This window comes from Notolabrus celidotus, chromosome 19 (genome assembly GCF_009762535.1).
Source record: "Notolabrus celidotus isolate fNotCel1 chromosome 19, fNotCel1.pri, whole genome shotgun sequence".
Lineage (NCBI taxonomy): Eukaryota > Metazoa > Chordata > Actinopteri > Labriformes > Labridae > Notolabrus > Notolabrus celidotus.
Window position 1 is genome coordinate 22,552,108 of NC_048290.1, and position 10,217 is coordinate 22,562,324.

Consider the following 10,217-nt stretch of genomic DNA (forward strand, 5'->3'; position numbering starts at 1 on the left):
GAAAATTGTGGACCTGCACCAGGCTGGGAAGAGTGAATCTACAATAGGCAAGCAGGTTGGTGTGAATAAATCAACTGTGGGAGCAATTGTAAGAAAATGGAAGACATACAAGACCATTGATAATCTCCCTCGATCTTGGGCCCCACGCAAGATCTCATCCTGTGGGGTCAAAATGATCATGAGAACGGTGAGCAAAAATCCCAGAATTACACGGAGGGACCTGATGAATGACCTGCAGAGAGCTGGGACCAGGCGCCAGGCGTGTCCCCCTGCTTAAGCCAGTACATGTCCAGGCCCGTCTGAAGTTTGCCAGAGAGCATATGGATGATCCAGAAGAGGATTGGGAGAATATCATGTGGTCAGATGAAACCAAAATAGAACGTTTTGGTAAAAACTCAACTCGTCGTGTTTGGAGGAAGAAGAATGCAGAGTTGCATCCTAAGAACACCATACCTACTGTGAAGCATGGGGGTGGAAACCTCATGGTTTGGGGCTGTTTTCTGCAAAGGGGACAGGACGACTGATCCGTGTTAAGGGAAGAATGAACGGACCATGTATCGTGAGATTTTAAGCCAAAACCTCCTTCCATCAGTGAGATCATTGAAGATGGAGCGTGGCTGGGTCTTCCAGCATGACAATGATCCCAAACACACTGCTCGGGCAATGAAGGAGTGGCTCCGTAAAAAGCATTTCAAGGTCCTGGTGTGGCCTAGCCAGTCTCCAGACCTCAACCCCATAGAAAATTTGTGGAGGGAGTTGAAAGTCTGTGTTGCCCAGCGACAGCCCCAAAACATCACTGCTCTAGAGGAGATCTGCATGGAGGACTGGGACAAAATACCAGCTACAGTGTGTGCAAACCTGGTGAAGACTTACAGGAAACATTTGACCTCTGTCATTGCCAACAAAGGTTATGTTACAAAGTATTGAGTTGAACTTTTGTTATTGACCAAATACTTATTTTCTACCATAATTTACAAATAAATTCTTTAAAAATCCTACAATGTGATTTTCCTGGATTTTTTTTCTCATTTTGTCTCTCATAGTTGAAGTGTACCTCTGATGAAAATTACAGACCTCTCTCATCTTTCTAAGTGGAAGAACTTGCAAAATCAGTGGCTGACTAAATACTTTTTTGCCCCACTGTATATACTTGTGTAAGAATACATCTTTTTTAAAGCTCATAATACAACTGATGACATGCAAAATGCTCCTGAATCAATGTTATTTCAAAGCTGCAACAATTCTTAAATGCATATATTTACATGATAAGTTCACTCATGTTGTTAAACTGCTACAATAAATTAACTGTACTGCTGATAGCAGTGCTATAAAATTAAATACAGACTTGTAATTGTAAGGTCTGTGCATTTAACCTAGTGTGGTAGCTCACTTGCTCTGCAAAGACAGCTTCTGTTTTGAATTTGTGAATGTCGCCCTCTGGTGGACGGTTTCAGAATGTGACATGTTTCAAGCCTAGCATTCAGTTCCAGCAGATGATGCTATTGAGTGTGAAATGCTGGAAAACAACATGTCAAGTCATGGAAAGGCCAAGAGAGCTCTGAAATGTGACCTATATTTTCAAAGGTCAATTTTTTACACAACAGCTTTTTATTACAAAGGTAGAAAAAAACATCAAGAGTTAAATATGTTATATGTGTATATAAGCCTGTTTAAAATGAATTGGAAAATAACATCCTTTCCAGTTTTTGAATGTTTAAAAGGGATAAAAATGTCAAACAGCTTCGACAGTCTGCTCCCCTGGCTGGCCGTGGATGAGTTTATATGTCATTCACAGTCTTTGTGGCAGACACTCTAAAATAAATGAACTTTTTTATTACTGTGACCTTTTAAACAACAATATTACATTTGTGTGGAGGCAATAAATGACAAGAGCTGCCACTTTGAGGATGGGACTTTTCATGTGAGTTATTGTTGCACTTGACCTTAGAGCAGGTGGGAGTGTGGATATGATAGCATGACAGCTTGAAAGGCCCAGACTGATTTAAACTGTTGGCAGGAATTTACAAGACAGCCAAATAACTGACAGATCTCTCGACAGACCGGTAAACTCAGTGAGGCTTAGTTAAAGACCTGACAACAACAAAAGACGTGGAGCACGAGCAAAAGAAACAACAAAGCCTCTCAGTTAGAGTGCCAGGGAGCAACAAGTGATGTGTAAACAACATTGTTCAGTAGTAATTGGGGGAGTTGTTCTTGCCAGAAATTTCTAACAAGATTGCAGAATGTGTTACACAGTCTTTGCACTCAAGAGATTGTGAAAAAAACAGAAGAGAGGAAATCAGAGGAGAGAGATGAAGACATTAGGGCCTTTAAAGCATCATTAGAGACCAAGACGGAAATGAACAAAATTCACATCCTCTCCTCAAGAATCACCAAGAGCTTAGCAAACAGGAAAATGTTATTTTATTTTTATTTTTAACCTCTCCGTCAAGAATAAGAATTTATTTTTCCTACTGTTTAAAAGTAGCTTTTCCAAAACGGTTTCCAAGGGAATAAATCTTGAAGCACTTCTTTCTTTGCCAGCTGAAATGAAAATCTTTGTCTCTTTGTTTCTGCTTTGAAAAATGTTGTCTTAATGGAAAATGGAACTTTTCCAAAAAGGCTGTGAAAGAGGAGAAATGTTAAAATTCTGGCTTAGTGTTTCAGTCTTTGACGGATGGTTCGCCCAGAAGTTATAAATAACTTTCTGAGAAACTTAAACCTTTTATATGATTGATCATTTACAAGTTTACTTTAAAGCTGCTGTGAGGAACTTTAGTTTTGAACAGTTTCTGGCGTCCTCAGGGAAAAAATGTAGATGCCAGATGAGGCAAAATAAACAAGTCAGAGTAGAAAAAAATCCCAGTTAGGGGCCAGGACAAAGGTAAAGGGAAAGCTACTTATCTCCTTTCATCCTTTCTCTCTTCTTTCATTTAAATAGGGGAGTAAGGGGAGGTGGAGTGTGCAGCCTAAACAGACAGGGGTGAAATCTAACCCGAACGGACTTCTTGCGATGGCTTTGCTTACCCTGTCCTCTTTCTAACACCTTTCTACAGACTACTCTCTCTACTCTCCTTTTTTATTCCCCCCCTCTGAATGTGAGGATGTATGAGAGCTAGGATGGAGCATGATGGTTGTGGGATGCCCCAAGCTAACTGTTGGGCCTCCTCGAGATGTAACTCGACCAACACGGCGAAGGGACGTGCCCACATGATTGCCCTGGTGATGTACTCTCTCGTACTGCCCATCTTTCCCCTCTCTCCTTCTGTGAGGGTTGTGGTGAACATTAGGGACCATGTGGCAGGTTATGTAACTTACCAGTGAAGCATAAATATTTGGATGATGACATGTGATGGGGTGGGTTTCTTCACTGAGCACTTATCCTTTTCATTAGAGCAGAGTGCTTTGTGTATATTTAAAATAAATGACACCTACCTGGGAGCAGTAGTTACAAACATTACGTACAGTACAGTCCCAATTCTAATATAGTTGGGCTAAAATGTAAAATGTTGATAAATGCTGCCTTGCGTTTTTTTTGCTGAGGAACATTATTCTGACAATGTTAAACTATTGGTGAACATCTTCCCATCTTTACCTTTAAGAGACTCAGCCTCTCTGGAATACACTTTTTATACCCAGTCATGTTACAAAGCTGTTAAATATCAACTTAATTAAGTCAGAAGATGTTCCTCGAGGTGTTTTATTTTTTAGCATACACAACGTCTTTAGTATTTTCTTTCTCTAGTTATCTCTTTTAAAACGTTTTGCTCGTGTCAAACTTAAATGAGCACATATTTTTCAGAACACAATTAAATGTGATGTTTTCTTTGCTCTACTTTCAATTCAATAGAGGGTTTCAATGATTTGCAAAAAATCTAATTTTGTTTTTATCAATAATTTAAATAGCATCGCAACAAGTCAGGAAATCATCAGTTTTGTCCCCAATGGTCTTGTTTACTTTTGTCAGCCATGAAGAAGAATTAGTATAAAATTCTTTCAGTTTCATTACCAGCTAAAAACTTTTCAACTGGGATTCAAACAACTCACAGCACTGCTTTTATCAATAACCTGCATTCATGTTGAAAACTGTTGACATGGTGACAGGATCCTTTTTAAAGATTTAAAGATTTAGTCAGTCGGGTTGTGGTGGTTGTAGTGTACAGTTGTATTGCCCTCCGAAAGGAAGACAAGAAGGAAGAGATAAAGCTTAAATTCATGTGTGTGTCCACGTGTGTGTGTGTGTGTGTATTTGTGTGTGTGTGTGTGTGTGTGTGTGTGTGTGTGTGTGTGTGTGTGTGTGTGTGTGTGTGTGTGTGTGTGTTACAGAGTGGGTAGGGGTCTATGTGAGGATTAGGTTGAATGGCTAGTGTGTACGCACGTTGGTTTCACATCAACAAAGCATTTTAAAATAAGATTTTGTGATACAGACGTCAGAGGCTTCTAAGATCATAGTCAGAGAAGAAAAATAAATCACTGTAGTCATGGCTCCTGCTCCACTTTGGAAAAGCTCTGATGGTCTTCCTTTTGGTCCAAATTTGAGTAAAAACAGACTAAACCACATGCATTTTGACAGAAACTGATTCAAAAGAAAAGTAGACATTAGATTATGTTTACTTTGTATTCATATGTCTGTTTCATGTATAGGCAAAAGTTGTCATATACCACATTCTTGTGACTCTTCTAGTCATGTGTTCTCTATTGGAGTATAGTGTTGTATTACAAGTCTCTGTTAGAGATTCTGTATAACTTGCTATATTGTGGTGTTATTGAAATGACTGTTTTCCTCCAACAGCTGCAAACCTTTTAGTATACAGTGCTCACGTCTACATTCTGACCTCTCCTTGACTTTTCCCTGTTTGCACCCATTCCTTAAATATAAAATACTTTATATCAGGATAAACATTTGGATGGTCCTGTGCTTTTCTGTCTCTCTCTCTCTCTCTCTCTCTCTCTCTCTCTCTCTCTCTCTCTCTCTCTCTCTCTGTGTTGTTTACTTCCTCTCTCCCACCCATTTGCCAGAGGTAAAACGATAATGACGGTAATGACAAGGCTGCTGTGCAAAGAGGGATTTGAAGTCGTTGACGGAGAGTGGATCAAAAGTGCTCTATGAAGACTGTTCTGGTGTCTGAAAAGCCCCACCGTCTTACATCATGCTATTTTTATTATGCATATCCATATCAAACAAGTCTGAGAAGACATAAGTGTCCTCACACTGACACTACATTTGTCCAAAAATATATGTCTCCTGCTGCAAGAGAACTGTGCTTTAAACTTAAGCTCAATAAACTCCTTTGATTTCAGTTGGACTTTGAAGAGTCTGTTGGCTCAAATAACAAAGGGCCACAGCAAACAGTCTTTTCATTTCTCCCATTCTAAGTAAACCTCCTGGACATTCTTCAACATAAATACATTTTCATATTCAGCTCCACGTATATGAGGTTTGATCACTTTCATTTAGACAAAGCAGAGTGCAAAATTCTCTGTTTTTCTTACCCTGGCTCATGTTTGATCAAAGTGTGTCAGCTGTGTTGTAGCAATTAAACAATAAAGTATCCTATCCTTTGTGTCCTAAAATATCACTGGTATTGTATCATATATTTTATACTGCATTGTATTTTTCTGAACTGTATTGTTTTGTACTGTATTGTATCATATCAAATCCAATCATATCACTTGGTATCATATCCTATCCTATTATACTGTATAAAATCACATCATATAATATTGTACCATATCCAGTCGTGCCGCGTCGTACCGTGTTGTACCGCGTTGTATCATATTCTATCATTTTGTGTTGTGCCATGTGTCGTGATTTGTCATGTCATGTCATGTCAGCGGAAGCGCTAAAAACTGCAGTTCATCGAGGATCCATTGAGGCTGGCTCCAGAAGTACCGGAAACCACATACACACCAATTTAAAGAAGCTGATCTTTACAGTAGAAATAAACATGTTTACAGCCTGGTACAAAAGACGAGTGTAGTCTGGATAGCTCATTTCTTGATCGGCACACACTGTGAGGGGGGTGAATTTTTTTCTAACGCGGCAATTTCGAAGATATTGAGATTACAAGTCTTCCAATGAGAGGCATAGCTGACTTGATTGACAGGCGGGAACACTGTAGCTGTTGGCTAGGAGGCTCAAAGCCCGCCTCTTTAAATCAAAATCGCTCGACAGCAGCAATATGGCTCCTGCCAACGATTGGCCTCAAAACAGCGCTTCAGAAACAGATGGGTGACGTCAAGGATACTACGTCCATATTTGATACAGTCTATGGTCGTGTCTTGACGTATCATGTCGTATTGCATCGCATGACATATCATACTGTACTGTGTATCATATCATATCATATCATTTTCCTATCCTATCCTATCCTATCCTATCCTGTCGTGTCGTACCGTGTCGTGTCGTGTTCTATCATGTTGGATTGCATCACATCGTATCCTATCATATTCTATCATGTTGTGTCGTGTCGTATTGTGTCGTATCGTGCTGTGCAGGGTCGTGTCCTTTCAGGTAGTATTACATCACATCGTATCGTATTGGCCTATAAATTCAGTCTTATGTACTATCCTCCTTGTATAGTATTGTTGTATTATACTGTATAGTATCTAGTGTACTGTCTTTTATCAATATGCAACATATTGCATTGTATTGTATTGTGTCATCTTGCACAGTAATCAGTGTAGTGTACATTGTACATCACATTGTAATGTACCGTTATACTTGTATACTTTTTAAATGTTCCTGTTCACACTGTAGCAAAGCTTAGCATGTTCTGGCAGTGTGCTTATTATGTTGCACTATGTCAAACCCTGTTGTAGCATGCTGTATTACATTACTTTGGAAAGTTGTGTATGGTGTCATACTGTAATGTATTATATAAAATCATACTGTGTAATATAATGTTGGAATGTACCATATTATTCTGCTCTGTATTGTATCTTAGTGTAGCATGTCTTTGGAACAATTGTATTGTATCATATTGTATACCCTGATTTAGAGCTCCGGGTTTTCTCTGTCAGCTCTAATCCTGGGCCAGAAAACCAAACCCTATCAGCATGGCTAGATTCCACGAGAAGAGTTTAAAACTCGGGTTGACTGACTCTTCTGACCTACCTTAAATATTAAACAGTGAGGAGAACTTCCCACACAACTTGATCTCTTTTTTAACTTTTTAAAAATGTCTCTTTTTATCAATCAATAAGTGATGATAACATTTTGATGTCAAGAAGAGATGTTACCTCACAGATCAAACCTGATTCTAATTATGATATCATAAATATCATCTGTGCCATGTTCAAGATTCACTACTTTTTTCATTCCTTAGGGTAACAGAGCGGTCTGTGTTCTTGGTTCTTCTTGCATACACATGAATGACATATCAATATACAATGTAAAAAAAGACTAAATCATTCCTAGGAATATGTTCTCATGTTAACCTCTTGACATAAGTTTATTTAAATCACATCAATCTCCCAAATATTTTCAGATTCTTCTAGAGATGCTGCAGACTGACCTACATTTCTGCTGCTGCCTCTCTCCATGGCAGCAGGTCTCTCTCTCTCTTTCTCTCTCTCCCTCTCCCTCTCAGTCTCTTTCTCTGAGCTCATTGATATGCCTGATCATCAGAGGCATCGCTGAACTGGCTGATTGTCATTTTCAGCTGCAGTGGCACTGATGCATTTCATTTCCTCTCGGGGCTCTCTGTCACTGTGATTAAGCACTTGCTGCAGCGACAAAGAGGAGTTAGATTGATAACACACACTGGATGTTTCCCCCCTCGGAGGGGTGAGATATTTTGCAATATTTATGTTATTTGTCAAATCACCATGAAGGGATGCATTGTAGTGCTGGTTTTCTATATGTGTGATGCTGAATCGCAGCTATCAGCGTTCCTGTAGCTCACCCCGGGGATGCATCAGTAAGTCTAAGTGACAGTCAGAACGTCAGGTGTTGCTTCGTCATTTATAGTCTGAGGGCAAACTCTCAAAATGACTGGATCCTTGCAGAAAACATCAGAATTTACACAGATTTCAGCTTCACTTCTTGCAAATAAAACATCACTTAACTTACGAATCTAGACCCTCTTTCAATCTCAGCATATGAAAACAAAGTTGACCTTTCTCCTCTGATGCCAAACCAGTGACCTTTTCTGGTATTTTCCAGTTATATTATGAATTCTATGTGACAGCGCCATCTGACATACAAGGAGCATTCAACACGCTGCTGGCAATGGTTTTGTATTTTCTGTTAACTCTTCATAGATGCTTTGTTTCTGCGATAAATTGAATTAACCTCTGCTGCCTATGCCAGGCTAAACAGAGCAGAGGTGGGCAGTGCGGGGGTTTAATTAGGACAACAATCTGCACTAACTGTGCCTCTGTGTGGCCGAGCACACAGGAAAAGGATGTGAAATGCCCCGCTGAGCAGCAACGGCTGTGCGGGCATTTCACTGCAATTAATACAGCACCATACACACTGAAATGTAATATGTCTTTTTGTATGTGGGTGTTTGTCAACAGATTCTACTCACATTGTAGCCCCCCCCCCCATCTGTGTGCATATAATAGGCAGCAATAATTACATTCATCTCTGTCACACATAGAGGCAATTTACTATCCAGTTACTGTGACTGACAAAGACTTTCGTCATCTGTTCAGGTGCCATGAATAAGCATTTATGGAGCTTAGATGTGTGTTTGCAGAAAAGCTTGCCTGTTTTGCACATTTGAATTTGTCAAAACAATCGAGTAGAACAGACTAATTCTTCTAGTTTACATGCAGAAAATTGTTTCCTGTGTGTGTCCATGTGTGTGTGTGCATAGAATAATACACACACAGCATGCAGAGAAGCTTTTGCAGGTATAATTGGTGTCAAGGTAGACTGTAGAAGAAGATGAAAAACATTGTTAGAGGTAAAACATTTTTTATCAAAACCCTGAAAGTCCTTGGTGGCATTAACTGAGTTTTCAGCGATGCTACTGCTGCTGTGGATTCCCTTGAGGCTTTTTGGCTGTTGTTTTATTGAAAACAGATAGTAAAAACTAAACAGTGCAAAGAAATATGAAAGAAAGAGAGAGAGAGAGGGAAAGAGAGAGAATGATAACATTCAAAAATGCTCCCCAGCCAAGGATTATTGCAGCCCAATGAATACCAAATACACACTGTATCCCAGCTTGCTGATATTACAAAGAAAATCTCACAATTCATCTGTTTGTGCAGAATTAAGCAGATGAATACTTGTTTTTTACTTCCATGAATTCACTGCACTGTTTACCCTCTTATTCCGCACTATGATTGGACAGAGAAATAAATCTTTGGCCTTGAAATCCCTGCATGGTTTTAACTCTTTCAGGCTTTTTATGTCTCCAACAAAAGGACATTTCTGTTCATTTAGACCTCACCCTGTAAAATTGTGATGCCATATTCAGCTGCATTTTTCTGTCAGCAACTACAAATGCCATCAGTGTAAATTAGTATCAAAGAAACACATTAACATTTTGTATTTGGTTGCTTTAAAGCCCTTGTCTATTTGTTCTTCTGAATGCACAGATCTTCATTGTGGATGGAGGAACGTAAAGTGACATGCAATGCCATGATTTCTGCAGTCATGACCGTGTGAGTCAAAGAAAACATAAATTGTCTTCTGCAAGGTGGAAAAATCTCACGGTCATGTGAGTCATACTTCACATCTCCAGCAAAGCAAAAGGTACATTTGATGTGTAACAGACATCAAGCCTTTCACATGTTTAGTTGTATTTCTTCAGTGAAGGACATTTCTTTTCTACATTGTTGCACGGAGTGACAAACAAGACAGTTATCTACAACACTGGGCAGGTTTTATAGAAAACAAGACAGAGAGAGAGAGAGAGAGAGAGAGAGAGAGAGAGAGAGAGAGAGAGAGAGAGAGAGAGAGAGAGAGAGAGAGAGAGAGAGAGACAAACACAGCAAGGCCACAGAAGGATACATGTGGTTATTTTTAAAAACAAAATTAATAGTTGGCTGGCTGACCCTCCTCCAACCACAACTTTCATTAAATATAGAGGAGTTATTAATCCAATGTGCTGATCCTGTCTTCTTTATTTCCTCTACGCGACACATATACATACAGAATAAAACATCTACAGATCCTTGGGGTTCTGAATGCCGTGTTATGATGTTATTTGCTCCTAGTTTAAGACTCTAAGAGTGAATGATAACAGGGCATATGCAGTCAT

At 39.3% G+C, this 10,217-nt stretch overlaps 1 long non-coding RNA gene across 1 annotated transcript in view; it reads right to left on the reverse strand.

Annotated features, from left to right (window-relative positions):
* The window catches only part of LOC117831529, a 52,629-nt gene that overhangs the window by 2,303 nt on the left and 40,109 nt on the right, over positions 1 to 10,217 (reverse strand). The window lies entirely within an intron of this gene.